Raw genomic sequence first — 21,946 nt, 5'->3', positions numbered from 1 at the left:
AGTACCAGTGTGGGAGACTGTCTGGGAATCCGTGGTGCGGTTGACTTTTTATTATGTTGTTTCGATTTTGTTTCACAATCGATTAAAAAGGACTATGGATTAAAGCATTTAACGTCAATGGCCATTCTAAGCTGAATGTGCCTGCTCTCGTCAGAACGCAGAAGTTACACAGCTTAAGGCCTCGCTAGTACCAGTGTGGGAGACTGTCTGGGAATCCGTGGTGCGCTTGCCTTTTTATTATGTCGTTTAGATTTTGTTTCACAATCGATTAAAAAGGACTATGGATTAAAGCATTTAATGTCAATGGCCATTCTAAGCTGAATGTGCCTGCTCTCGTCAGATCGCAGAAGTTACACAGCTTAAGGCCTCGCTAGTACCAGTGTGGGAGACTGTTTGGGAATCCGTGGTGCGGTTGACTTTTTATTATGTCGTTTAGATTTTGTTTCACAATAGATTAAATAGGACTATGGATTAAAGCATTTAACGTCAATGGCCATTCTAAGCTGAATGCGCCTGCTCTCGTCAGAACGCAGAAATTACACAGCTTAAGGCCTCGCTAGTACCAGTGTGGGAGACTGTCTGGGAATCCGTGGTGCGGTTGACTTTTTATTATGTCGTTTAGATTTTGTTTCACAATCGATTAAAAAGGACTATGGATTAAAGCATTTAATGTCAATGGCCATTCTAAGCTGAATGTGCCTGCTCTCGTCAGATCACAGAAGTTACACAGCTTAAGGCCTCGCTAGTACCAGTGTGGGAGACTGTCTGGGAATCCGTGGTGCGGCTGACTTTTTATTATGTCGTTTAGATTTTGTTTCACAATAGATTAAATAGGACTATGGATTAAAGCATTTAACGTCAATGGCCATTCTAAGCTGAATGTGCCTACTCTCGTCAGATCGCAGAAATTACACAGCTTAAGGCCTCGCTAGTACAAGTGTGGGAGACTGTCTGGGAATCCGTGGTGTGGTTGACTTTTTATTATGTTATTTAGATTTTGTTTCACAGTAGATTAAATAGGACTATGGATTAGGGCTTTAATGTCAATGGCCATTCTAAGCTGAATGTCCCTGCTCTCGTCAGATCGCAGAAGTTACACAGCTTAAGGCCTCGCTAGTACCAGTGTGGGAGACTGTCTGGGAATTCGTGGTGCGGTTGACTTTTTATTATGTCGTTTAGATTTTGTTTCACAATCGATTAAAAAGGACTATGGATTAAAGCATTTAATGTCAATGGCCATTCTAAGCTGAATGTGCCTGCTCTCGTTAGATCGCAGAAGTTACACAGCTTAACGCCTCGCTAGTACCAGTGTGGGAGACTGTCTGGGAATCCGTGGTGCGGTGGCCTTTTTATTATGTCGTTTAGATTTTGTTTCACAATAGATTAAATAGGACTATGGATTAAAGCATTTAACGTCAATGGCCATTCTAAGCTGAATGTGCCTGCTCTCGTCAGATTGCAGAAGTTACACAGCTTAAGGCCTCGCTAGTACCAGTGTGGGAGACTGTCTGGGAATCCGTGGTGCGGTTGACTTTTTATTATGTCGTTTAGATTTTGTTTCACAATAGATTAAATAGGACTATGGATTAAAACATTTAACGTCAATGGCAATTCTAAGCTCAATGTGCCTGCTCTCGTCAGAACGCAGAAGTTACACAGCTTAATGCCTCGCTAGTACCAGTGTGGGAGACTGTCTGGGAATACGTGGTGCAGTTGAATTTTATTATGTCGTTTAGATTTTGTTTCACAATCGATTAAAAAGGACTATGGATTAAAGCATTTAATGTCAATGGCCATTCTAAGCTGAATGTCCCTGCTCTCGTCAGATCGCAGAAGTTACACAGCTTAAGGCCTCGCTTGTACGAGTGTGGGAGACTGTCTGGGAATCCGTGGTGCGGTTGACTTTTTATTATGTTGTTTAGATTTTGTTTCACAATAGATTAAATAGGACTATGGATTAAGGCTTTTAATGTCAATGGCCATTCTAAGCTGAATGTGCCGGCTCTCGTCAGATCGCAGAAGTTACACAGCTTAAGGCCTCGCTAGTACCAGTGTGGGAGACTGTCTGGGAATCCGTGGTGCGGTTGACTTTTTATTATGTCGTTTAGATTTTGTTTCACAATCGATTAAAAAGGACTATGGATTAAAGCATTTAATGTCATTGGCCATTCTAAGCTGAATGTGCCTGCTCTCGTTAGATCGCAGAAGTTACACAGCTTAACGCCTCGCTAGTACCAGTGTGGGAGACTGTCTGGGAATTCGTGGTGCGGTTGACTTTTTATTATGTCGTTTAGATTTTGTTTCACAATCGATTAAAAAGGACTATGGATTAAAGCATTTAATGTCAATGGCCATTCTAAGCTGAATGCCCCTGCTCTCGTCAGATCGCAGAAGTTACACAGCCTAAGGCCTCGCTAGTACCAGTGTGGGAGACTGTCTGGGAATCCGTGGAGCGGTTGACTTTTTATTATGTTGTTTCGATTTTGTTTCACAATCGATTAAAAAGGACTATGGATTAAAGCATTTAATGTCAATGGCCATTCTAAGCTGAATGTCCCTGCTCTCGTCAGATCGCAGAAGTTACACAGCTTAAGGCCTCACTAGTACCAGTGTGGGAGACTGTCTGGGAATCCGTGGTGCGGTTGAATTTTTATTATGTCGTTTAGATTTTGTTTCACAATCGATTAAAAAGGACTATGGATTAAGGCTTTTAATGTCAATGGCCATTCTAAGCTGAATGTGCCTGCTCTTGTCAGATCGCAGAAGTTACAGAGCTTAAGGCCTCGCTAGTACCAGTGTGGGAGACTGTCTGGGAATCCGTGGTGCAGTTGACTTTTTATTATGTCGTTTAGATTTTGTTTCACAATCGATTAAAAAGGACTATGGATTAAAGAATTTGATGTCAATGGCCATTCTAAGCTGAATGTCCCTGCTCTCGTCAGATCGCAGAAGTTACACAGCTTAAGGCCTCGCTAGTACGAGTGTGGGAGACTGTCTGGGAATCCGTGTTGCGGTTGACTTTTTATTATGTTGTTTAGATTTTGTTTCACAATAGATTAAATAGGACTATGGATTAAGGCTTTTAAAGTCAATGGCCATTCTAAGCTGAGTGTGCCTGCTCTCGTCAAATCGCAGAAGTTACACAGCTTAAGGCCTCGCTAGTACCAGTGTGGGAGACTGTCTGTGAATCCGTGGTGCGGTTGACTTCTTATTATGTCGTTTAGATTTTGTTTCACAATCGATTAAAAAGGACTATGGATTAAAGCATTTAATGTCAATGGCCATTCTAAGCTGAATGTGCCTGCTCTTGTTAGATCGCAGAAGTTACATAGCTTAACGCCTCGCTAGTACCAGTGTGGGAGACTGTCTGGGAATCCGTGGTGCGGTTGACTTTTTATTATGTCGTTTAGATTTTGTTTCACAATAGATTAAATAGGACTATGGATTAAAGCATTTACCGTCAATGACCATTCTAAGCTGAATGTGCCTGCTCTCGTCAGATCGCAGAAGTTACACAGCTTAAGGCCTCGCTAGTACCAGTGTGGGAGACTGTCTGGGAATCCGTGGTGCGTTGAATTTTTATTATGTCGTTTAGATTTTGTTTCACAATCGATTAAAAAGGACTATGGATTAAAGCATTTAATTTCAATGGCCATTCTAAGCTGAATGCCCCTTCTCTCGTCAGATCGCAGAAGTTACACAGCCTAAGGCCTCGCTAGTACCAGTGTGGGAGACTGTCTGGGAATCCGTGGTGTGGTTGACTTTTTATTATGTTGTTTCGATTTTGTTTCACAATAGATTAAATAGGACTATGGATTAAGGCTTTTAATGTCAATGGCCATTCTAAGCTAAATGTGCCTGCTCTCGTCAGATCGCAGAAGTTACACAGCTTAAGGCCTCGCTAGTACCAGTGTGGGAGACTGGCTGGGAATCCGTGGTGCGGTTGACTTTTTATTATGTCGTTTAGATTTTGTTTCACAATCGATTAAAAAGGACTATGGATTAAAGCATTTAATGTCAATGGCCATTCTAAGCTGAATGTGCCTGCTCTCGTCAGATCGCAGAAGTTACACAGCTTAAGGCCTCGCTAGTACTAGTGTGGGAGACTGTCTGGGAATCCGTGGTGCGGTTGACTTTTTATTATGTTGTTTAGATTTTGTTTCACAATAGATTAAATAGGACTATGGATTAAGGCTTTTAATGTCAATGGCCATTCTAAGCTGAATGTGCCTGCTCTCGTCAGATCGCAGAAGTTACACAGCTTAAGGCCTCGCTAGTACCAGTGTGGGAGACTGTCTGGGAATCCGTGGTGTGGTTGACTTTTTACTATGTTGTTTAGATTTTGCTTCACAGTAGATTAAATAGGACTATGGATTAAGGCTTTAGTGTTAATGGCCATTCTAAGCTGAATCTCCCTGCTCTCGTCAGATCGCAGAAGTTACACAGCTTAAGGCCTCGCTAATACCAGTGTGGGAGACTGTCTGGGAATTCGTGGTGCGGTTGACTTTTTATTATGTCGTTTAGATTTTGTTTCACAATCGATTAAAAAGGACTATGGATTAAAGCATTTAATGTCAATGGCCATTCTAAGCTGAATGTGCCTGCTCTCGTTAGATCGCAGAAGTTACACAGCTTAATGCCTCGCTAGTACTAGTGTGGGAGACTGTCTGGGAATCCGTGGTGTGGTTGACTTTTTATTATGTCGTTTAGATTTTGTTTCTCAATAGATTAAATAGGACTATGGATTAAAGCATTTAACGTCAATGGCCATTCTAAGCTGAATGTGCCTGCTCTCGTCAGATTGCAGAAGTTACACAGCTTAAGGCCTCGCTAGTTCCAGTGTGGGAGACTGTCTGGGAATCCGTGGTGCGGTTGACTTTTTATTATGTCGTTTAGATTTTGTTTCACAATAGATTAAATAGGACTATGGATTAACGCATTTAACGTCAATGGCCATTCTAAGCTGAATGTGCCTGCTCTCGTCAGAACGCAGAAGTTACACAGCTTAATGCCTCGCTAGTACCAGTGTGGGAGACTGTCTGGGAATACGTGGTGCGGTTGAATTTTTATTATGTCGTTTAGATTTTGTTTCACAATCGATTAAAAAGGACTATGGATTAAAGCATTTAATGTCAATGGCCATTCTAAGCTGAATGTCACTGCTCTCGTCAGATCGCAGAAGTTACACAGCTTAAGGCCTCGATTGTACGAGTGTGGGAGACTGTCTGGGAATCCGTGGTGCGGTTGACTTTTTATTATGTTGTTTAGATTTTGTTTCACAATAGATTAAATAGGACTATGGATTAAGGCTTTTAATGTCAATGGCCATTCTAAGCTAAATGTGCCTGCTCTCGTCAGATCGCAGAAGTTACACAGCTTAAGGCCTCGCTAGTACGAGTGTGGGAGACTGTCTGGGAATCCGTGGTGCGGTTGACTTTTTATTATGTCGTTTAGATTTTGTTTCACAATAGATTAAATAGGACTATGGATTAAAGCATTTAACGTCAATGGCCATTCTAAGCTAAATGTGCCTGCTCTCGTCAGATCGCAGAAGTTACACAGCTTAAGCCCTCGCTAGTACCAGTGTGGGAGACTGTCTGGGAATCCGTGGTGCAGTTGACTTTTTATTATGTCGTTTAGATTTTGTTTCACAATTGATTAAAAAGGACTATGGATTAAAGAATTTAATGTCAATGGCCATTCTAAGCTGAATGTCCCTGCTCTCGTCAGATCGCAGAAGTTACACAGCTTAAGGCCTTGCTAGTACGAGTGTGGGAGACTGTCTGGGAATCCGTGGTGCGGTTGACTTTTTATTATGTTGTTTAGATTTTGTTTCACAATAGATTAAATAGGACTATGGATTAAGGCTTTTAATGTCAATGGCCATTCTAAGCTGAGTGTGCCTGCTCTCGTTAGATCGCAGAAGTTACACAGCTTAAGGTCTCGCTAGTACCAGTGTGGGAGACTGTCTGGGAATCCGTGGTGCGTTGAATTTTTATTATGTCGTTTAGATTTTGTGTCACAATCGATTAAATAGGACTATGGATTAAAGCATTTAATGTCAATGGCCATTCTAAGCTGAATGCCCCTGCTCTCGTCAGATCGCAGAGGTTACACAGCCTAAGGCCTCGCTAGTACCAGTGTGGGAGACTGTCTGGGAATCCGTGGTGCGGTTGACTTTTTATTATGTTGTTTCGATTTTGTTTCACAATCGATTAAAAAGGACTATGGATTAAAGCATTTAATGTCAATGGCCATTCTAAGCTGAATGTCCCTGCTCTCGTCAGATCGCAGAAGTTACACAGCTTAAGGCCTCACTAGTACCAGTGTGGGAGACTGTCTGGGAATCCGTGGTGCGGTTAACTTTTTATTATGTCGTTTAGATTTTGTTTCACAATCGATTAAAAAGGACTATGAATTAAAGCATTTAATGTCAATGGCCATTCTAAGCTGAATGTGCCTGCTCTCGTCAGATCGCAGAAGTTACACAGCTTAAGGCCTCGCTAGTACCAGTGTGGGAGACTGTCTGGGAATCCGTGGTGCGGTTGACTTTTTATTATGTCGTTTAGATTTTGTTTCACAATAGATTAAATAGGACTATGGATTAAAGCATTTAACGTCAATGGCCATTCTAAGCTGAATGTGCCTGCTCTCGTCAGAACGCAGAAGTTACACAGCTTAAGGCCTCGCTAGTACCAGTGTGGGAGACTGTCTGGGAATCCGTGGTGCGCTTGCCTTTTTATTATGTCGTTTAGATTTTGTTTCACAATCGATTAAAAAGGACTATGGATTAAAGCATTTAATGTCAATGGCCATTCTAAGCTGAATGTGCCTGCTCTCGTCAGATCGCAGAAGTTACACAGCTTAAGGCCTCGCTAGTACCAGTGTGGGAGACTGTCTGGGAATCCGTGGTGCGGTTGACTTTTTATTATGTCGTTTAGATTTTGTTTCACAATCGATTAAAAAGGACTATGGATTAAAGCATTTAATGTCAATGGCCATTCTAAGCTGAATGTGCCTGCTCTCGTCAGATCGCAGAAGTTACACAGCTTAAGGCCTCGCTAGTACCAGTGTGGGAGACTGTCTGGGAATCCGTGGTGCGGTTGCCTTTTTATTATGTCGTTTAGATTTTGTTTCACAATAGATTAAATAGGACTATGGATTAAAGCATTTAATGTCAATGGCCATTCTAAGCTGAATGTGCCTGCTCTCGTCAGAACGCAGAAATTACACAGCTTAAGGCCTCGCTAGTACCAGTGTGGGAGACTGTCTGGGAATCCGTGGTGCGGTTGACTTTTTATTATGTCGTTTAGATTTTGTTTCACAATCGATTAAAAAGGACTATGGATTAAAGCATTTAATGTCAATGGCCATTCTAAGCTGAATGTGCCTGCTCTCGTCAGATCGCAGAAGTTACACAGCTTAAGGCCTCGCTAGTACCAGTGTGGGAGACTGTCTGGGAATCCGTGGTGCGGTTGACTTTTTATTATGTCGTTTAGATTTTGTTTCACAATAGATTAAATAGGACTATGGATTAAAGCATTTAACGTCAATGGCCATTCTAAGCTGAATGTGCCTACTCTCGTCAGATCGCAGAAGTAACACAGTTTAAGGCCTCGCTAGTACCAGTGTGGGAGACTGTCTGGGAATCCGTGGTGCGGTTGACTTTTTATTATGTCGTTTAGATTTTGTTTTACAATCGATTAAAAAGGACTATGGATTAAAGCATTTATTGTCAATGGCCATTCTAAGCTGAATGTGCCTGCTCTCGTTAGAGCGCAGAAGTTACACAGCTTAACGCCTCGCTAGTACCAGTGTGGGAGACTGTCTGGGAATCCGTGGTGCGGTTGACTTTTTATTATGTCGTTTAGATTTTGTTTCACAATAGATTAAATAGGACTATGGATTAAAGCATTTAATGTCAATGGCCATTCTAAGCTGAATGTGCCTGCTCTCGTCAGATTGCAGAAGTTACACAGCTTAAGGCCTCGCTAGTACCAGTGTGGGAGACTGTCTGGGAATCCGTGGTGCGGTTGACTTTTTATTATGTCGTTTAGATTTTGTTTCACAATAGATTAAATAGGACTATGGATTAAAGCATTTAACGTCAATGGCCATTCTAAGCTGAATGTGCCTGCTCTCGTCAGAACGCAGAAGTTACACAGCTTAATGCCTCGCTAGTACCAGTGTGGGAGACTGTCTGGGAATACGTGGTGCAGTTGAATTTTATTATGTCGTTTAGATTTTGTTTCACAATCGATTAAAAAGGACTATGGATTAAAGTGTTTAATGTCAATGGCCATTCTAAGCTGAATGTCCCTGCTCTCGTCAGATCGCAGAAGTTACACAGCTTAAGGCCTCGCTTGTACGAGTGTGGGAGACTGTCTGGGAATCCGTGGTGCGGTTGACTTTTTATTATGTTGTTTAGATTTTGTTTCACAATAGATTAAATAGGACTATGGATTAAGGCTTTTTATGTCAATGGCCATTCTAAGCTGAATGTGCCTGCTCTCGTCAGATCGCAGAAGTTACACAGCTTAAGGCCTCGCTAGTACCAGTGTGGGAGACTGTCTGGGAATACGTGGTGCGGTTTACTTTTTATTATGTCGTTTAGATTTTGTTTCACAATCGATTAAAAAGGACTATGGATTAAAGCATTTAATGTCAATGGCCATTCTAAGCTGAATGTGCCTGCTCTCGTTAGATCGCAGAAATTACACAGCTTAACGCCTCGCTAGTACTAGTGTGGGAGACTGTCTGGGAATCCGTGGTGTGGTTGACTTTTTATTATGTCGTTTAGATTTTGTTTCACAATAGATTAAATAGGACTATGGATTAAGGCTTTTAATGTCAATGGCCATTCTAAGCTAAACGTGCCTGCTCTCGTCAGATCGCAGAAGTTACACAGCTTAAAGCCTCGCTAGTACCAGTGTGGGAGACTGTCTGGGAATACGTGGTGCGGTTGAATTTTTATTATGTCGTTTAGATTTTGTTTCACAATCGATTAAAAAGGACTATGGATTAAAGCATTTAATGTCAATGGCCATTCTAAGCTGAATGTGCCTGCTCTCGTTAGATCGCAGAAGTTACACAGCTTAAGGCCTCGCTAGTACGAGTGTGGGAGACTGTCTGGGAATCCGTGGTGCGGTTGACTTTTTATTATGTCGTTTAGATTTTGTTTCACAATAGATTAAATAGGACTATGGATTAAAGCATTTAACGTCAATGGCCATTCTAAGCTGAATGTGCCTGCTCTCGTCAGATCGCAGAAGTTACACAGCTTAAGCCCTCGCTAGTACCAGTGTGGGAGACTGTCTGGGAATCCGTGGTGCAGATGACTTTTTATTATGTCGTTTAGATTTTGTTTCACAATTGATTAAAAAGGACTATGGATTAAAGAATTTAATGTCAATGGCCATTCTAAGCTGAATGTCCCTGCTCTCGTCAGATCGCAGAAGTTACACAGCTTAAGGCCTTGCTAGTACGAGTGTGGGAGACTGTCTGGGAATCCGTGGTGCGGTTGACTTTTTATTATGTTGTTTAGATTTTGTTTCACAATAGATTAAATAGGACTATGGATTAAGGCTTTTAATGTCAATGGCCATTCTAAGCTGAGTGTGCCTGCTCTCGTTAGATCGCAGAAGTTACACAGCTTAAGGCCTCGCTAGTACCAGTGTGGGAGACTGTCTGGGAATCCGTGGTGCGTTGAAATTTTATTATGTCGTTTAGATTTTGTTTCACAATCGATTAAAAAGGACTATGGATTAAAGCACTTAATGTCAATGGCCATTCTAAGCTGAATGCCCCTGCTCTCGTCAGATCGCAGAAGTTACACAGCCTAAGGCCTCGCTAGTACCAGTGTGGGAGACTGTCTGGGAATCCGTGGTGCAGTTGACTTTTTATTATGTTGTTTCGATTTTGTTTCACAATCGATTAAAAAGGACTATGGATTAAAGCATTTAATGTCAATGGCCATTCTAAGCTGAATGTCCCTGCTCTCGTCAGATCGCAGAAGTTACACAGCTTAAGGCCTCACTAGTACGAGTGTGGGAGACTGTCTGGGAATCCGTGGTGCGGTTGACTTTTTATTATGTCGTTTAGATTTTGTTTCACAATCGATTAAAAAGGACTATGAATTAAAGCATTTAATGTCAATGGCCATTCTAAGCTGAATGTGCCTGCTCTCGTCAGATCGCAGAAGTTACACAGCTTAAGGCCTCGCTAGTACCAGTGTGGGAGACTGTCTGGGAATCCGTGGTGCGGTTGACTTTTTATTATGTCGTTTAGATTTTGTTTCACAATCGATTAAAAAGGACTATGGATTAAAGCATTTAATGTCAATGGCCATTCTAAGCTGAATGTGCCTACTCTCGTCAGATCGCAGAAGTTACACAGCTTAAGGCCTCGCTAGTACCAGTGTGGGAGACTGTCTGGGAATCCGTGGTGCGGTTGACTTTTTATTATGTCGTTTAGATTTTGTTTCACAATCGATTAAAAAGGACTATGGATTAAAGCATTTAATGTCAATGGCCATTCTAAGCTGAATGTGCCTGCTCTCGTCAGATCGCAGAAGTTACACAGCTTAAGGCCTCGCTAGTACCAGGGTGGGAGACTGTCTGGGAATCCGTGGTGCGGTTGACTTTTTATTATGTCGTTTAGATTTTGTTTCACAATAGATTAAATAGGACTATGGATTAAAGCATTTAACGTCAATGGCCATTCTAAGCTGAATGTGCCTACTCTCGTCAGATCGCAGAAGTTACACAGCTTAAGGCCTCGCTAGTACCAGTGTGGGAGACTGTCTGGGAATCCGTGGTGTGGTTGACTTTTTATTATGTTGTTTAGATTTTGTTTCACAGTAGATTAAATAGGACTATGGATTAAGGCTTTAATGTCAATGGCCATTCTAAGCTGAATGTCCCTGATCTCGTCAGATCGCAGAAGTTACACAGCTTAAGGCCTCGCTAGTACCAGTGTGGGAGACTGTCTGGGAATTCGTGGTGCGGTTGACTTTTTATTATGTCGTTTAGATTTTGTTTCACAATCGATTAAAAAGGACTATGGATTAAAGCATTTAATGTCAATGGCCATTCTAAGCTGAATGTGCCTGCTCTCGTTAGATCGCAGAAGTTACACAGCTTAACGCCTCGCTAGTACCAGTGTGGGAGACTGTCTGGGAATCTGTGGTGCGGTTGACTTTTTATTATGTCGTTTAGATTTTGTTTCACAATAGATTAAATAGGACTATGGATTAAAGCATTTAACGTCAATGGCCATTCTAAGCTGAATGTGCCTGCTCTCGTCAGATCGCAGAAGTTACACAGCTTAAGGCCTCGCTAGTACCAGTGTGGGAGACTGTCTGGGAATCCGTGGTGCGGTTTACTTTTTATTATGTCGTTTAGATTTTGTTTCACAATCGATTAAAAAGGACTATGGATTAAAGCATTTAATGTCAATGGCCACTCTAAGCTGAATGTGCCTGCTCTCGTTAGATCGCAGAAGTTACACAGCTTAACGCCTCACTAGTACCAGTGTGGGAGACTGTCTGGGAATCCGTGGTGCGGTTGACTTTTTATTATGTTGTTTAGATTTTGTTTCACAATAGATTAAATAGGACTATGGATTAAAGCATTTAACGTCAATGGCAATTCTAAGCTGAATGTGCCTGCTCTCGTCAGATCGCAGAAGTTACACAGCTTAAGGCCTCGCTAGTACCAGTGTGGGAGACTGTCTGGGAATCCGTGGTGCAGTTAACTTTTTATTATGTCGTTTAGATTTTGTTTCACAATCGATTAAAAAGGACTATGGATTAAAGAATTTAATGTCAATGGCCATTCTAAACTGAATGTCCCTGCTCTCGTCAGATCGCAGAAGTTACACAGCTTAAGGCCTCGCTAGTACAAGTGTGGGAGACTGTCTGGGAATCCGTGGTGCGGTTGACTTTTTATTATGTTGTTTAGATTTTGTTTCACAATAGATTAAATAGGACTATGGATTAAGGCTTTTAATGTCAATGGCCATTCTAGGCTGAGTGTGCCTGCTCTCGTCAGATCGCAGAAGTTACACAGCTTAAGGCCTCGCTAGTACCAATGTGGGAGACTGTCTGTGAATCCGTGGTGGGGTTGACTTCTTATTATGTCGTTTAGATTTTGTTTCACAATCGATTAAAAAGGACTATGGATTAAAGCATTTAATGTCAATGGCCATTCTAAGCTGAATGTGCCTGCTCTCGTTAGATCGCAGAAGTTACATAGCTTAACGCCTCGCTAGTACCAGTGTGGTAGACTGTCTGGGAATCCGTGGTGCGGTTGACTTTTTATTATGTCGTTTAGATTTTGTTTCACAATAGATTAAATAGGACTATGGATTAAAGCATTTACCGTCAATGGCCATTCTAAGCTGAATGTGCCTGCTCTCGTCAGATCGCAGAAGTTACACAGCTTAAGCCCTCGCTAGTACCAGTGTGGGAGACTGTCTGGGAATCCGTGGTGCGGTTGAATTTTTATTATGTCGTTTAGATTTTGTTTCACAATCGATTAAAAAGGACTATGGATTAAAGCATTTAATGTCAATGGCCATTCTAAGCTGAATGCCCCTGCTCTCGTCAGATCGCAGAAGTTACACAGCCTAAGGCCTCGCTAGTACCAGTGTGGGAGACTGTCTGGGAATCCGTGGAGCGGTTGACTTTTTATTATGTTGTTTCGATTTTGTTTCACAATCGATTAAAAAGGACTATGGATTAAAGCATTTAATGTCAATGGCCATTCTAAGCTGAATGTCCCTGCTCTCGTCAGATCGCAGAAGTTACACAGCTTAAGGCCTCACTAGTACCAGTGTGGGAGACTGTCTGGGAATCCGTGGTGCGGTTGAATTTTTATTATGTCGTTTAGATTTTGTTTCACAATCGATTAAAAAGGACTATGGATTAAAGCATTTAACGTCAATGGCCATTCTAAGCTGAATGTGCCTGCTCTCGTCAGAACGCAGAAGTTACACAGCTTAATGCCTCGCTAGTACCAGTGTGGGAGACTGTCTGGGAATCCGTGGTGCGGTTGACTTTTTATTATGTTGTTTAGATTTTGTTTCACAATAGATTAAATAGGACTATGGATTAAGGCTTTTAATGTCAATGGCCATTCTAAGCTGAGTGTGCCTGCTCTCGTCAGATCGCAGAAGTTACACAGCTTAAGGCCTCGCTAGTACCAGTGTGGGAGACTGTCTGGGAATCCGTGGTGCGGTTGCCTTTTTATTATGTTGTTTAGATTTTGTTTCACAATAGATTAAATAGGACTATGGATTAAGGCTTTTAATGTCAATGGCCATTCTAAGCTGAATGTGCCTGCTCTCGTCAGATCGCAGAAGTTACACAGCTTAAGGTCTCGCTAGTACCAGTGTGGGAGACTGTCTGGGAATCCGTGGTGCGGTTGACTTTTTATTATGTCGTTTAGATTTTGTTTCACAATCGATTAAATAGGACTATGGATTAAAGCATTTAACGTCAATGGCAATTCTAAGCTGAATGTGCATGCTCTCGTCAGATCGCAGAAGTTACACAGCTTAAGGCCTCGCTAGTACCAGTGTGGGAGACTGTCTGGGAATCCGTGGTGCGGTTGAATATTTATTATGTTGTTTAGATTTTGTTTCACAATCGATTAAAAAGGACTATGGATTAAAGCGTTTAATGTCAATGGCCATTCTAAGCTGAATGTCCCTGCTCTCGTCAGATCGCAGAAGTTACACAGCTTAAGGCCTCGCTAATACCAGTGTGGGAGACTGTCTGTGAATCCGTGGTGCGGTTGACTTTTTATTATGTCGTTTAGATTTTGTTTCACAATCGATTAAAAAGGACTATGGATTAAAGCATTTAATGTCAATGGCCATTCTAAGCTGAATGTGCCTGCTCTCGTTAGATCGCAGAAGTTACACAGCTTAACGCCTCGCTAGTACCAGTGTGGGAGACTGTCTGGGAATCCGTGGTGCGGTTGACTTTTTATTATGTCGTTTAGATTTTGTTTCACAATAGATTAAATAGGACTATGGATTAAAGGATTTAACGTCAATGGCCATTCTAAGCTGAATGTGCCTGCTCTCGTCAGATCGCAGAAGTTACACAGCTTAAGTCCTCGCTAGTACCAGTGTGGGAGACTGTCTGGGAATCCGTGGTGCAGTTGAATTTTTATTATGTCGTTTAGATTTTGTTTCACAATCGATTAAAAAGGACTATGGATTAAAGCATTTAATGTCAATGGCCATTCTAAGCTGAATGTCCCTGCTCTCGTCGGATCGCAGAAGTTACACAGCTTAAGGCCTCGCTAGTACCAGTGTGGGAGACTGTCTGGGAATCCATGGTGCGGTTGACTTTTTATTATGTCGTTTAGATTTTGTTTCACAATCGATTAAAAAGGACTATGGATTAAAGCATTTATTGTCAATGGCCATTCTAAGCTGAATGTGCCTGCTCTCGTCAGATCGCAGAAGTTACACAGCTTAAGGCCTCGCTAGTACCAGTGTGGGAGACTGTCAGTCAATCCGTGGTGCGGTTGACTTTTTATTAAGTCGTTTAGATTTTGTTTCACAATAGATTAAATAGGACTATGGATTAAAGCATTTAACGTCAATGGCCATTCTAAGCTGAATGTGCCTGCTCTCGTCAGATCGCAGAAGTTACACAGCTTAAGGCCTCGCTAGTACCAGTGTGGGAGACTGTCTGGGAATCCGTGGTGCGGTTGACTTTCTATTATGTCGTTTAGATTTTGTTTCACAATCGATTAAAAAGGACTATGGATTAAAGCATTTAATATCAATGGCCATTCTAAGCTGAATGTCCCTGCTCTCGTCAGATCGCAGAAATTACACAGCTTAAGGCCTCGCTAGTACCAGTGTGGGAGACTGTTTGGGAATCCGTGGTGCGGTTGACTTTTTATTATGTCGTTTAGATTTTGTTTCACAATCGATTAAAAAGTACTATGGATTAAAGCATTTAATGTCAATGGCCATTCTAAGCTGAATGTGCCTGCTCTCGTCAGATCGCAGAAGTTACACAGCTTAAGGCCTCGCTAGTACCAGTGTGGGAGACTGTCTGGGAATCCGTGGTGTGGTTGACTTTTTATTATGTCGTTTAGATTTTGTTTCACAATAGATTAAATAGGACTATGGATTAAAGCATTTAACGTCAATGGCCATTCTAAGCTGAATGTGCCTGCTCTGGTCAGAACGCAGAAGTTACACAGCTTAAGGCCTCGCTAGTACCAGTGTGGGAGACTGTCTGGGAATCCGTGGTGCGGTTGACTTTTTATTATGTTGTTTAGATTTTGTTTCACAATAGATTAAATAGGACTATGGATTAAGGCTTTTAATGTCAATGTCCATTCTAAGCTGAATGTGCCTGCTCTCGTCAGATCGCAGAAGTTACACAGCTTAAGCCCTCGCTAGTACCAGTGTGGGAGACTGTCTGGGAATTCGTGGTGCGGTTGACTTTTTATTATGTTGTTTAGATTTTGTTTCACAATAGATTAAATAGGACTATGGATTAAGGCTTTTAATGTTAATGGCCATTCTAAGCTGAAAGTGCCTGCTCTCGTCAGATCGCAGAAGTTACACAGCTTTAGGCCTCGCTAGTACCAGTGTGGGAGACTGTCTGGGAATCCGTGGTGCGGTTGACTTTTTATTATGTCGTTTAGATTTTGTTTCACAATCGATTAAAAAGGACTATGGATTAAAGCATTTAATGTCAATGGCCATTCTAAGCTGAATGTGCCTGCTCTCGTTAGATCGCAGAAGTTACACAGCTTAACGCCTCGCTAGTACCAGTGTGGGAGACTGTCTGGGAATCCGTGGTGCGGTTGACTTTTTATTATGTCGTTTAGATTTTGTTTCACAATAGATTAAATAGGACTATTGATTAAAGGATTTAATGTCAATGGCCATTCTAAGCTGAATGTGCCTGCTCTCGTCAGATCGCAGAAGTTACACAGCTTAAGGCCTCGCTAGTACCAGTGTGGGAGACTGTCTGGGAATCCGTGGTGCGGTTGACTTTTTATTAAGTCGTTTAGATTTTGTTTCACAATAGATTAAATAGGACTATGGATTAAAGCATTTAACGTCAATGGCCATTCTAAGCTGAATGTGCCTGCTCTCGTCAGATCGCAGAAGTTACACAGCTTAAGGACTCGCTAGTACCAGTGTGGGAGACTGTCTGGGAATCCGTGGTGCGGTTGACTTTTTATTATGTCGTTTAGATTTTGTTTCACAATCGATTAAAAAGGACTATGGATTAAAGCATTTAATGTCAATGGCCATTCTAAGCTGAATGTGCCTGCTCTCGTTAGATCGCAGAAGTTACACAGCTTAACGCCTCGCTAGTACCAGTGTGGGAGACTGTCTGGGAATCCGTGGTGCGGTTGACTTTTTATTATGTTGTTTAGATTTTGTTTCACAATAGATTAAATAGGACTATGGATTAAGGCTTTTAATGTCAATGGCCATTCTAAGCTGAGTGTGCCTGCTCTCGTCAGATCGCAGAAGTTACACAGCTTAAGGCCTCGCTAGTACCAGTGTGGGAGACTGTCTGGGAATCCGTGGTGCGGTTGCCTTTTTATTATGTTGTTTAGATTTTGTTTCACAATAGATTAAATAGGACTATGGATTAAGGCTTTTAATGTCAATGGCCATTCTAAGCTGAATGTGCCTGCTCTCGTCAGATCGCAGAAGTTACACAGCTTAAGGTCTCGCTAGTACCAGTGTGGGAGACTGTCTGGGAATCCGTGGTGCGGTTGACTTTTTATTATGTCGTTTAGATTTTGTTTCACAATCGATTAAATAGGACTATGGATTAAAGCATTTAACGTCAATGGCAATTCTAAGCTGAATGTGCATGTTCTCGTCAGATCGCAGAAGTTACACAGCTTAAGGCCTCGCTAGTACCAGTGTGGGAGACTGTCTGGGAATCCGTGGTGCGGTTGAATATTTATTATGTCGTTTAGATTTTGTTTCACAATCGATTAAAAAGGACTATGGATTAAAGCGTTTAATGTCAATGGCCATTCTAAGCTGAATGTCCCTGCTCTCGTCAGATCGCAGAAGTTACACAGCTTAAGGCCTCGCTAATACCAGTGTGGGAGACTGTCTGTGAATCCGTGGTGCGGTTGCCTTTTTATTATGTCGTTTAGATTTTGTTTCACAATCGATTAAAAAGGACTATGGATTAAAGCATTTAATGTCAATGGCCATTCTAAGCTGAATGTGCCTGCTCTCGTTAGATCGCAGAAGTTACACAGCTTAACGCCTCGCTAGTACCAGTGTGGGAGACTGTCTGGGAATCCGTGGTGCGGTTGACTTTTTATTATGTTGTTTAGATTTTGTTTCACAATCGATTAAAAAGTACTATGGATTAAAGCATTTAATGTCAATGGCCATTCTAAGCTGAATGTGCCTGCTCTCGTCAGATCGCAGAAGTTACACAGCTTAAGGCCTCGCTAGTACCAGTGTGGGAGACTGTCTGGGAATCCGTGGTGCGGTTGACTTTTTATTATGTCGTTTAGATTTTGTTTCACAATAGATTAAATAGGACTATGGATTAAAGGATTTAACGTCAATGGCCATTCTAAGCTGAATGTGCCTGCTCTCGTCAGATCGCAGAAGTTACACAGCTTAAGTCCTCGCTAGTACCAGTGTGGGAGACTGTCTGGGAATCCGTGGTGCGGTTGAATTTTTATTATGTCGTTTAGATTTTGTTTCACAATCGATTAAAAAGGACTATGGATTAAAGCATTTAATGTCAATGGCCATTCTAAGCTGAATGTCCCTGCTCTCGTCGGATCGCAGAAGTTACACAGCTTAAGGCCTCGCTAGTACCAGTGTGGGAGACTGTCTGGGAATCCATGGTGCGGTTGACTTTTTATTATGTCGTTTAGATTTTGTTTCACAATCGATTAAAAAGGACTATGGATTAAAGCATTTATTGTCAATGGCCATTCTAAGCTGAATGTGCCTGCTCTCGTCAGATCGCAGAAGTTACACAGCTTAAGGCCTCGCTAGTACCAGTGTGGGAGACTGTCTGGGAATCCGTGGTGCGGTTGACTTTTTATTAAGTCGTTTAGATTTTGTTTCACAATAGATTAAATAGGACTATGGATTAAAGCATTTAACGTCAATGGCCATTCTAAGCTGAATGTGCCTGCTCTCGTCAGATCGCAGAAGTTACACAGCTTAAGGCCTCGCTAGTACCAGTGTGGGAGACTGTCTGGGAATCCGTGGTGCGGTTGACTTTTTATTATGTCGTTTAGATTTTGTTTCACAATCGATTAAAAAGGACTATGGATTAAAGCATTTAAGGTCAATGGCCATTCTAAGCTGAATGTCCCTGCTCTCGTCAGATCGCAGAAATTACACAGCTTAAGGCCTCGCTAGTACCAGTGTGGGAGACTGTCTGGGAATCCGTGGTGCGGTTGACTTTTTATTATGTCGTTTAGATTTTGTTTCACAATCGATTAAAAAGTACTATGGATTAAAGCATTTAATGTCAATGGCCATTCTAAGCTGAATGTGCCTGCTCTCGTCAGATCGCAGAAGTTACACAGCTTAAGGCCTCGCTAGTACCAGTGTGGGAGACTGTCTGGGAATCCGTGGTGTGGTTGACTTTTTATTATGTCGTTTAGATTTTGTTTCACAATAGATTAAATAGGACTATGGATTAAAGCATTTAACGTCAATGGCCATTCTAAGCTGAATGTGCCTTCTCTGGTCAGAACGCAGAAGTTACACAGCTTAAGGCCTCGCTAGTACCAGTGTGGGAGACTGTCTGGGAATCCGTGGTGCGGTTGACTTTTTATTATGTTGTTTAGATTTTGTTTCACAATAGATTAAATAGGACTATGGATTAAGGCTTTTAATGTCAATGTCCATTCTAAGCTGAATGTGCCTGCTCTCGTCAGATCGCAGAAGTTACACAGCTTAAGCCCTCGCTAGTACCAGTGTGGGAGACTGTCTGGGAATTCGTGGTGCGGTTGACTTTTTATTATGTTGTTTAGATTTTGTTTCACAATAGATTAAATAGGACTATGGATTAAGGCTTTTAATGTTAATGGCCATTCTAAGCTGAAAGTGCCTGCTCTCGTCAGATCGCAGAAGTTACACAGCTTTAGGCCTCGCTAGTACCAGTGTGGGAGACTGTCTGGGAATCCGTGGTGCGGTTGACTTTTTATTATGTCGTTTAGATTTTGTTTCACAATAGATTAAATAGGACTATTGATTAAAGGATTTAATGTCAATGGCCATTCTAAGCTGAATGTGCCTGCTCTCGTCAGATCGCAGAAGTTACACAGCTTAAGGCCTCGCTAGTACCAGTGTGGGAGACTGTCTGGGAATCCATGGTACGGTTGACTTTTTATTATGTCGTTTAGATTTTGTTTCACAATCGATTAAAAAGGACTATGGATTAAAACATTTAATGTCAATGGCCATTCTAAGCTGAATGTGCCTGCTCTCGTCAGATCGCAGAAGTTACACAGCTTAAGGCCTCGCTAGTACCAGTGTGGGAGACTGTCTGGGAATCCGTGGTGCGGTTGACTTTTTATTAAGTCGTTTAGATTTTGTTTCACAATAGATTAAATAGGACTATGGATTAAAGCATTTAACGTCAATGGCCATTCTAAGCTGAATGTGCCTGCTCTCGTCAGATCGCAGAAGTTACACAGCTTAAGGACTCGCTAGTACCAGTGTGGGAGACTGTCTGGGAATCCGTGGTGCGGTTGACTTTTTATTATGTCGTTTAGATTTTGTTTCACAATCGATTAAAAAGGACTATGGATTAAAGCATTTAATGTCAATGGCCATTCTAAGCTGAATGTCCCTGCTCTCGTCAGATTGCAGAAGTTACACAGCTTAAGGCCTCGCTAGTACCAGTGTGGGAGACTGTCTGGGAATCCGTGGTGTGGTTGACTTTTGATTATGTCGTTTAGATTTTGTTTCACAATAGATTAAATAGGACTATGGATTAAAGCATTTAACGTCAATGGCCATTCTAAGCTGAATGTACCTGCTCTGGTCAGATCGCAGAAGTTACACAGCTTAACGCCTCGCTAGTACCAGTGTGGGAGACTGTCTGGGAATCCGTGGTGCGGTTGACTTTTTATTATGTCGTTTAGATTTTGTTTCACAATAGATTAAATAGGACTATGGATTAAGGCTTTTAATGGTAATGGCCATTCTAAGCTGAATGTGCCTGCTCTCGTCAGATCGCAGAAGTTACACAGCTTAAGGCCTCGCTAGTACCAGTGTGGGAGACTGTCTGGGAATACGTGGTGCGGTTGACTTTTTATTATGTCGTTTAGATTTTGTTTCACAATCGATTAAAAAGGACTATGGATTAAAGCATTTAATGTCAATGGCCATTCTAAGCTGAATGTGCCTGCTCTCGTTAGATCGCAGAAGTTACAGAGCTTAACGCCTCGCTAGTACCAGTGTGGGAGACTGTCTGGGAATCCGTGGTGCGGTTGACTTTTTATTATGTCGTTTAGATTTTGTTTCACAATAGATTAAATAGGACTATGGATTAAAGGATTTAATGTCAATGGCCATTCTAAGCTGAATGTGCCTGCTCTCGTCAGATCGCAGAAGTTACACAGCTTAAGGCCTCTCTAGTACCAGTGTGGGAGACTGTCTGGGAATCCATGGTACGGTTGACTTTTTATTATGTCGTTTAGATTTTGTTTCACAATCGATTAAAAAGGACTATGGATTAAAGCATTTAATGTCAATGGCCATTCTAAGCTGAATGTGCCTGCTCTCGTCAGATCGCAGAAGTTACACAGCTTAAGGCCTCGCTAGTACCAGTGTGGGAGACTGTCTGGAAATCCGTGGTGCTGTTGACTTTTTATTAAGTCGTTTAGATTTTGTTTCACAATAGATTAAATAGGACTATGGATTAAAGCATTTAACGTCAATGGCCATTCTAAGCTGAATGTGCCTGCTCTGGTCAGAACGCAGAAGTTACACAGCTTAAGGCCTCGCTAGTACCAGTGTGGGAGACTGTCTGGGAATCCGTGGTGCGGTTGAATTTTTATTGTGTCGTTTAGATTTTGTTTCACAATCGATTAAAAAGGACTATGGATTAAATCCTTTAATGTCAATGGTCATTCTAAGCTGAATGTCCCTGCTCTTGTTAGATCGCAGAAGTTACACAGCTTAACGCCTCGCTAGTACCAGTGTGGGAGACTGTCTGGGAATCCGTGGTGCGGTTGCCTTTTTATTATGTCGTTTAGATTTTGTTTCACAATAGATTAAATAGGACTATGGATTATGGCTTTTAATGTTAATGGCCATTCTAAGCTGAATGTGCCTGCTCTCGTCAGATCGCAGAAGTTACACAGCTTAAGGCCTCGCTAGTACCAGTGTGGGAGACTGTCTGGGAATCCGTGGTGCGGTTGACTTTTTATTATGTCGTTTAGATTTTGTTTCACAATCGATTAAAAAGGACTATGGATTAAAGCATTTAACGTCAATGGCCATTCTAAGCTGAATGTGCCTGCTCTCGTCAGATCGCAGAAGTTACACAGCTTAAGGACTCGCTAGTACCAGTGTGGGAGACTGTCTGGGAATCCGTGGTGCGGTTGACTTTTTATTATGTCGTTTAGATTTTGTTTCACAATCGATTAAAAAGGACTATGGATTAAAGCATTTAATGTCAATGGCCATTCTAAGCTGAATGTCCCTGCTCTCGTCAGATCGCAGAAGTTACACAGCTTAAGGCCTCGCTAGTACCAGTGTGGGAGACTGTCTGGGAATCCGTGGTGCGGTTGACTTTTTATTATGTCGTTTAGATTTTGTTTCACAATCGATTAAAAAGTACTATGGATTAAAGCATTTAATGTCAATGGCCATTCTAAGCTGAATGTGCCTGCTCTCTTTAGATCGTAGAAGTTACACAGCTTAAGGCCTCGCTAGTACC

General features: G+C 41.8%; 104 pseudogenes; all 104 read left to right on the top strand.

The window, feature by feature from the left end:
* Positions 1-113: 113 nt before the first annotated feature.
* Positions 114-232, top strand: LOC142698593 (5S ribosomal RNA; annotated as a pseudogene).
* A 67-nt stretch (positions 233-299) lies between these two features.
* Positions 300-418, top strand: LOC142698377 (5S ribosomal RNA; annotated as a pseudogene).
* Positions 419-485: 67 nt separating this feature from the next.
* Positions 486-604, top strand: LOC142698387 (5S ribosomal RNA; annotated as a pseudogene).
* A 67-nt stretch (positions 605-671) lies between these two features.
* Positions 672-790, top strand: LOC142698728 (5S ribosomal RNA; annotated as a pseudogene).
* A 67-nt stretch (positions 791-857) lies between these two features.
* LOC142698808 (5S ribosomal RNA) lies at positions 858-976 on the top strand (annotated as a pseudogene).
* Positions 977-1,042: 66 nt separating this feature from the next.
* LOC142698376 (5S ribosomal RNA) lies at positions 1,043-1,161 on the top strand (annotated as a pseudogene).
* Positions 1,162-1,414: 253 nt separating this feature from the next.
* On the top strand, positions 1,415-1,533 carry LOC142698492 (5S ribosomal RNA; annotated as a pseudogene).
* A 252-nt stretch (positions 1,534-1,785) lies between these two features.
* Positions 1,786-1,904, top strand: LOC142698660 (5S ribosomal RNA; annotated as a pseudogene).
* A 67-nt stretch (positions 1,905-1,971) lies between these two features.
* On the top strand, positions 1,972-2,090 carry LOC142698520 (5S ribosomal RNA; annotated as a pseudogene).
* A 67-nt stretch (positions 2,091-2,157) lies between these two features.
* LOC142698798 (5S ribosomal RNA) lies at positions 2,158-2,276 on the top strand (annotated as a pseudogene).
* A 67-nt stretch (positions 2,277-2,343) lies between these two features.
* Positions 2,344-2,462, top strand: LOC142698615 (5S ribosomal RNA; annotated as a pseudogene).
* A 67-nt stretch (positions 2,463-2,529) lies between these two features.
* LOC142698610 (5S ribosomal RNA) lies at positions 2,530-2,648 on the top strand (annotated as a pseudogene).
* A 67-nt stretch (positions 2,649-2,715) lies between these two features.
* LOC142698780 (5S ribosomal RNA) lies at positions 2,716-2,834 on the top strand (annotated as a pseudogene).
* Positions 2,835-2,901: 67 nt separating this feature from the next.
* On the top strand, positions 2,902-3,020 carry LOC142698807 (5S ribosomal RNA; annotated as a pseudogene).
* Positions 3,021-3,087: 67 nt separating this feature from the next.
* LOC142698818 (5S ribosomal RNA) lies at positions 3,088-3,206 on the top strand (annotated as a pseudogene).
* A 253-nt stretch (positions 3,207-3,459) lies between these two features.
* Positions 3,460-3,577, top strand: LOC142698738 (5S ribosomal RNA; annotated as a pseudogene).
* A 253-nt stretch (positions 3,578-3,830) lies between these two features.
* LOC142698584 (5S ribosomal RNA) lies at positions 3,831-3,949 on the top strand (annotated as a pseudogene).
* A 67-nt stretch (positions 3,950-4,016) lies between these two features.
* Positions 4,017-4,135, top strand: LOC142698453 (5S ribosomal RNA; annotated as a pseudogene).
* A 67-nt stretch (positions 4,136-4,202) lies between these two features.
* On the top strand, positions 4,203-4,321 carry LOC142698441 (5S ribosomal RNA; annotated as a pseudogene).
* Positions 4,322-4,387: 66 nt separating this feature from the next.
* On the top strand, positions 4,388-4,506 carry LOC142698752 (5S ribosomal RNA; annotated as a pseudogene).
* Positions 4,507-4,573: 67 nt separating this feature from the next.
* LOC142698744 (5S ribosomal RNA) lies at positions 4,574-4,692 on the top strand (annotated as a pseudogene).
* Positions 4,693-4,759: 67 nt separating this feature from the next.
* On the top strand, positions 4,760-4,878 carry LOC142698739 (5S ribosomal RNA; annotated as a pseudogene).
* Positions 4,879-4,945: 67 nt separating this feature from the next.
* On the top strand, positions 4,946-5,064 carry LOC142698676 (5S ribosomal RNA; annotated as a pseudogene).
* Positions 5,065-5,131: 67 nt separating this feature from the next.
* LOC142698814 (5S ribosomal RNA) lies at positions 5,132-5,250 on the top strand (annotated as a pseudogene).
* A 67-nt stretch (positions 5,251-5,317) lies between these two features.
* On the top strand, positions 5,318-5,436 carry LOC142698664 (5S ribosomal RNA; annotated as a pseudogene).
* A 67-nt stretch (positions 5,437-5,503) lies between these two features.
* On the top strand, positions 5,504-5,622 carry LOC142698757 (5S ribosomal RNA; annotated as a pseudogene).
* Positions 5,623-5,689: 67 nt separating this feature from the next.
* On the top strand, positions 5,690-5,808 carry LOC142698644 (5S ribosomal RNA; annotated as a pseudogene).
* A 252-nt stretch (positions 5,809-6,060) lies between these two features.
* Positions 6,061-6,179, top strand: LOC142698642 (5S ribosomal RNA; annotated as a pseudogene).
* A 67-nt stretch (positions 6,180-6,246) lies between these two features.
* On the top strand, positions 6,247-6,365 carry LOC142698605 (5S ribosomal RNA; annotated as a pseudogene).
* A 67-nt stretch (positions 6,366-6,432) lies between these two features.
* Positions 6,433-6,551, top strand: LOC142698364 (5S ribosomal RNA; annotated as a pseudogene).
* Positions 6,552-6,618: 67 nt separating this feature from the next.
* Positions 6,619-6,736, top strand: LOC142698799 (5S ribosomal RNA; annotated as a pseudogene).
* Positions 6,737-6,804: 68 nt separating this feature from the next.
* LOC142698363 (5S ribosomal RNA) lies at positions 6,805-6,923 on the top strand (annotated as a pseudogene).
* Positions 6,924-6,990: 67 nt separating this feature from the next.
* Positions 6,991-7,109, top strand: LOC142698450 (5S ribosomal RNA; annotated as a pseudogene).
* A 67-nt stretch (positions 7,110-7,176) lies between these two features.
* LOC142698832 (5S ribosomal RNA) lies at positions 7,177-7,295 on the top strand (annotated as a pseudogene).
* A 67-nt stretch (positions 7,296-7,362) lies between these two features.
* LOC142698362 (5S ribosomal RNA) lies at positions 7,363-7,481 on the top strand (annotated as a pseudogene).
* Positions 7,482-7,548: 67 nt separating this feature from the next.
* LOC142698793 (5S ribosomal RNA) lies at positions 7,549-7,667 on the top strand (annotated as a pseudogene).
* Positions 7,668-7,734: 67 nt separating this feature from the next.
* On the top strand, positions 7,735-7,853 carry LOC142698774 (5S ribosomal RNA; annotated as a pseudogene).
* Positions 7,854-7,920: 67 nt separating this feature from the next.
* LOC142698489 (5S ribosomal RNA) lies at positions 7,921-8,039 on the top strand (annotated as a pseudogene).
* Positions 8,040-8,106: 67 nt separating this feature from the next.
* On the top strand, positions 8,107-8,225 carry LOC142698693 (5S ribosomal RNA; annotated as a pseudogene).
* A 66-nt stretch (positions 8,226-8,291) lies between these two features.
* LOC142698659 (5S ribosomal RNA) lies at positions 8,292-8,410 on the top strand (annotated as a pseudogene).
* A 67-nt stretch (positions 8,411-8,477) lies between these two features.
* LOC142698444 (5S ribosomal RNA) lies at positions 8,478-8,596 on the top strand (annotated as a pseudogene).
* A 67-nt stretch (positions 8,597-8,663) lies between these two features.
* LOC142698751 (5S ribosomal RNA) lies at positions 8,664-8,782 on the top strand (annotated as a pseudogene).
* A 253-nt stretch (positions 8,783-9,035) lies between these two features.
* On the top strand, positions 9,036-9,154 carry LOC142698530 (5S ribosomal RNA; annotated as a pseudogene).
* Positions 9,155-9,221: 67 nt separating this feature from the next.
* LOC142698781 (5S ribosomal RNA) lies at positions 9,222-9,340 on the top strand (annotated as a pseudogene).
* A 67-nt stretch (positions 9,341-9,407) lies between these two features.
* Positions 9,408-9,526, top strand: LOC142698643 (5S ribosomal RNA; annotated as a pseudogene).
* Positions 9,527-9,778: 252 nt separating this feature from the next.
* LOC142698464 (5S ribosomal RNA) lies at positions 9,779-9,897 on the top strand (annotated as a pseudogene).
* Positions 9,898-9,964: 67 nt separating this feature from the next.
* On the top strand, positions 9,965-10,083 carry LOC142698588 (5S ribosomal RNA; annotated as a pseudogene).
* Positions 10,084-10,150: 67 nt separating this feature from the next.
* On the top strand, positions 10,151-10,269 carry LOC142698361 (5S ribosomal RNA; annotated as a pseudogene).
* Positions 10,270-10,336: 67 nt separating this feature from the next.
* Positions 10,337-10,455, top strand: LOC142698591 (5S ribosomal RNA; annotated as a pseudogene).
* A 67-nt stretch (positions 10,456-10,522) lies between these two features.
* On the top strand, positions 10,523-10,641 carry LOC142698472 (5S ribosomal RNA; annotated as a pseudogene).
* Positions 10,642-10,708: 67 nt separating this feature from the next.
* Positions 10,709-10,827, top strand: LOC142698713 (5S ribosomal RNA; annotated as a pseudogene).
* A 66-nt stretch (positions 10,828-10,893) lies between these two features.
* On the top strand, positions 10,894-11,012 carry LOC142698529 (5S ribosomal RNA; annotated as a pseudogene).
* A 67-nt stretch (positions 11,013-11,079) lies between these two features.
* On the top strand, positions 11,080-11,198 carry LOC142698773 (5S ribosomal RNA; annotated as a pseudogene).
* Positions 11,199-11,265: 67 nt separating this feature from the next.
* Positions 11,266-11,384, top strand: LOC142698474 (5S ribosomal RNA; annotated as a pseudogene).
* Positions 11,385-11,451: 67 nt separating this feature from the next.
* LOC142698820 (5S ribosomal RNA) lies at positions 11,452-11,570 on the top strand (annotated as a pseudogene).
* A 67-nt stretch (positions 11,571-11,637) lies between these two features.
* Positions 11,638-11,756, top strand: LOC142698620 (5S ribosomal RNA; annotated as a pseudogene).
* Positions 11,757-11,823: 67 nt separating this feature from the next.
* LOC142698729 (5S ribosomal RNA) lies at positions 11,824-11,942 on the top strand (annotated as a pseudogene).
* Positions 11,943-12,381: 439 nt separating this feature from the next.
* LOC142698747 (5S ribosomal RNA) lies at positions 12,382-12,500 on the top strand (annotated as a pseudogene).
* Positions 12,501-12,567: 67 nt separating this feature from the next.
* On the top strand, positions 12,568-12,686 carry LOC142698611 (5S ribosomal RNA; annotated as a pseudogene).
* A 67-nt stretch (positions 12,687-12,753) lies between these two features.
* Positions 12,754-12,872, top strand: LOC142698609 (5S ribosomal RNA; annotated as a pseudogene).
* A 67-nt stretch (positions 12,873-12,939) lies between these two features.
* On the top strand, positions 12,940-13,058 carry LOC142698538 (5S ribosomal RNA; annotated as a pseudogene).
* Positions 13,059-13,125: 67 nt separating this feature from the next.
* On the top strand, positions 13,126-13,244 carry LOC142698564 (5S ribosomal RNA; annotated as a pseudogene).
* Positions 13,245-13,311: 67 nt separating this feature from the next.
* On the top strand, positions 13,312-13,430 carry LOC142698483 (5S ribosomal RNA; annotated as a pseudogene).
* A 67-nt stretch (positions 13,431-13,497) lies between these two features.
* LOC142698803 (5S ribosomal RNA) lies at positions 13,498-13,616 on the top strand (annotated as a pseudogene).
* A 67-nt stretch (positions 13,617-13,683) lies between these two features.
* LOC142698758 (5S ribosomal RNA) lies at positions 13,684-13,802 on the top strand (annotated as a pseudogene).
* A 67-nt stretch (positions 13,803-13,869) lies between these two features.
* On the top strand, positions 13,870-13,988 carry LOC142698705 (5S ribosomal RNA; annotated as a pseudogene).
* Positions 13,989-14,055: 67 nt separating this feature from the next.
* LOC142698726 (5S ribosomal RNA) lies at positions 14,056-14,174 on the top strand (annotated as a pseudogene).
* A 67-nt stretch (positions 14,175-14,241) lies between these two features.
* On the top strand, positions 14,242-14,360 carry LOC142698708 (5S ribosomal RNA; annotated as a pseudogene).
* A 253-nt stretch (positions 14,361-14,613) lies between these two features.
* On the top strand, positions 14,614-14,732 carry LOC142698360 (5S ribosomal RNA; annotated as a pseudogene).
* A 67-nt stretch (positions 14,733-14,799) lies between these two features.
* Positions 14,800-14,918, top strand: LOC142698544 (5S ribosomal RNA; annotated as a pseudogene).
* Positions 14,919-14,985: 67 nt separating this feature from the next.
* On the top strand, positions 14,986-15,104 carry LOC142698439 (5S ribosomal RNA; annotated as a pseudogene).
* A 67-nt stretch (positions 15,105-15,171) lies between these two features.
* Positions 15,172-15,290, top strand: LOC142698506 (5S ribosomal RNA; annotated as a pseudogene).
* A 67-nt stretch (positions 15,291-15,357) lies between these two features.
* Positions 15,358-15,476, top strand: LOC142698755 (5S ribosomal RNA; annotated as a pseudogene).
* Positions 15,477-15,543: 67 nt separating this feature from the next.
* LOC142698375 (5S ribosomal RNA) lies at positions 15,544-15,662 on the top strand (annotated as a pseudogene).
* A 67-nt stretch (positions 15,663-15,729) lies between these two features.
* Positions 15,730-15,848, top strand: LOC142698704 (5S ribosomal RNA; annotated as a pseudogene).
* A 67-nt stretch (positions 15,849-15,915) lies between these two features.
* LOC142698359 (5S ribosomal RNA) lies at positions 15,916-16,034 on the top strand (annotated as a pseudogene).
* A 67-nt stretch (positions 16,035-16,101) lies between these two features.
* Positions 16,102-16,220, top strand: LOC142698631 (5S ribosomal RNA; annotated as a pseudogene).
* Positions 16,221-16,287: 67 nt separating this feature from the next.
* Positions 16,288-16,406, top strand: LOC142698703 (5S ribosomal RNA; annotated as a pseudogene).
* A 67-nt stretch (positions 16,407-16,473) lies between these two features.
* Positions 16,474-16,592, top strand: LOC142698562 (5S ribosomal RNA; annotated as a pseudogene).
* A 67-nt stretch (positions 16,593-16,659) lies between these two features.
* On the top strand, positions 16,660-16,778 carry LOC142698482 (5S ribosomal RNA; annotated as a pseudogene).
* Positions 16,779-17,031: 253 nt separating this feature from the next.
* On the top strand, positions 17,032-17,150 carry LOC142698828 (5S ribosomal RNA; annotated as a pseudogene).
* A 67-nt stretch (positions 17,151-17,217) lies between these two features.
* On the top strand, positions 17,218-17,336 carry LOC142698702 (5S ribosomal RNA; annotated as a pseudogene).
* Positions 17,337-17,403: 67 nt separating this feature from the next.
* LOC142698357 (5S ribosomal RNA) lies at positions 17,404-17,522 on the top strand (annotated as a pseudogene).
* Positions 17,523-17,589: 67 nt separating this feature from the next.
* Positions 17,590-17,708, top strand: LOC142698711 (5S ribosomal RNA; annotated as a pseudogene).
* A 67-nt stretch (positions 17,709-17,775) lies between these two features.
* Positions 17,776-17,894, top strand: LOC142698707 (5S ribosomal RNA; annotated as a pseudogene).
* Positions 17,895-17,961: 67 nt separating this feature from the next.
* LOC142698356 (5S ribosomal RNA) lies at positions 17,962-18,080 on the top strand (annotated as a pseudogene).
* A 67-nt stretch (positions 18,081-18,147) lies between these two features.
* Positions 18,148-18,266, top strand: LOC142698354 (5S ribosomal RNA; annotated as a pseudogene).
* Positions 18,267-18,333: 67 nt separating this feature from the next.
* On the top strand, positions 18,334-18,452 carry LOC142698382 (5S ribosomal RNA; annotated as a pseudogene).
* Positions 18,453-18,519: 67 nt separating this feature from the next.
* Positions 18,520-18,638, top strand: LOC142698438 (5S ribosomal RNA; annotated as a pseudogene).
* A 67-nt stretch (positions 18,639-18,705) lies between these two features.
* Positions 18,706-18,824, top strand: LOC142698806 (5S ribosomal RNA; annotated as a pseudogene).
* Positions 18,825-18,891: 67 nt separating this feature from the next.
* On the top strand, positions 18,892-19,010 carry LOC142698754 (5S ribosomal RNA; annotated as a pseudogene).
* Positions 19,011-19,077: 67 nt separating this feature from the next.
* On the top strand, positions 19,078-19,196 carry LOC142698374 (5S ribosomal RNA; annotated as a pseudogene).
* A 67-nt stretch (positions 19,197-19,263) lies between these two features.
* On the top strand, positions 19,264-19,382 carry LOC142698671 (5S ribosomal RNA; annotated as a pseudogene).
* Positions 19,383-19,449: 67 nt separating this feature from the next.
* On the top strand, positions 19,450-19,568 carry LOC142698353 (5S ribosomal RNA; annotated as a pseudogene).
* A 67-nt stretch (positions 19,569-19,635) lies between these two features.
* LOC142698630 (5S ribosomal RNA) lies at positions 19,636-19,754 on the top strand (annotated as a pseudogene).
* A 67-nt stretch (positions 19,755-19,821) lies between these two features.
* LOC142698667 (5S ribosomal RNA) lies at positions 19,822-19,940 on the top strand (annotated as a pseudogene).
* A 67-nt stretch (positions 19,941-20,007) lies between these two features.
* Positions 20,008-20,126, top strand: LOC142698784 (5S ribosomal RNA; annotated as a pseudogene).
* A 67-nt stretch (positions 20,127-20,193) lies between these two features.
* LOC142698523 (5S ribosomal RNA) lies at positions 20,194-20,312 on the top strand (annotated as a pseudogene).
* A 253-nt stretch (positions 20,313-20,565) lies between these two features.
* Positions 20,566-20,684, top strand: LOC142698789 (5S ribosomal RNA; annotated as a pseudogene).
* A 67-nt stretch (positions 20,685-20,751) lies between these two features.
* On the top strand, positions 20,752-20,870 carry LOC142698539 (5S ribosomal RNA; annotated as a pseudogene).
* Positions 20,871-20,937: 67 nt separating this feature from the next.
* On the top strand, positions 20,938-21,056 carry LOC142698684 (5S ribosomal RNA; annotated as a pseudogene).
* A 253-nt stretch (positions 21,057-21,309) lies between these two features.
* Positions 21,310-21,428, top strand: LOC142698421 (5S ribosomal RNA; annotated as a pseudogene).
* Positions 21,429-21,495: 67 nt separating this feature from the next.
* On the top strand, positions 21,496-21,614 carry LOC142698629 (5S ribosomal RNA; annotated as a pseudogene).
* Positions 21,615-21,681: 67 nt separating this feature from the next.
* LOC142698412 (5S ribosomal RNA) lies at positions 21,682-21,800 on the top strand (annotated as a pseudogene).
* Positions 21,801-21,946: the final 146 nt, after the last annotated feature.

Source organism: Rhinoderma darwinii, unplaced genomic scaffold (genome assembly GCF_050947455.1).
Source record: "Rhinoderma darwinii isolate aRhiDar2 unplaced genomic scaffold, aRhiDar2.hap1 Scaffold_1030, whole genome shotgun sequence".
Classification (NCBI taxonomy): domain Eukaryota; kingdom Metazoa; phylum Chordata; class Amphibia; order Anura; family Rhinodermatidae; genus Rhinoderma; species Rhinoderma darwinii.
The sequence above is the reverse complement of the archived record's forward strand: the minus strand, read 5'-3'. Positions and strand labels throughout refer to the sequence as shown.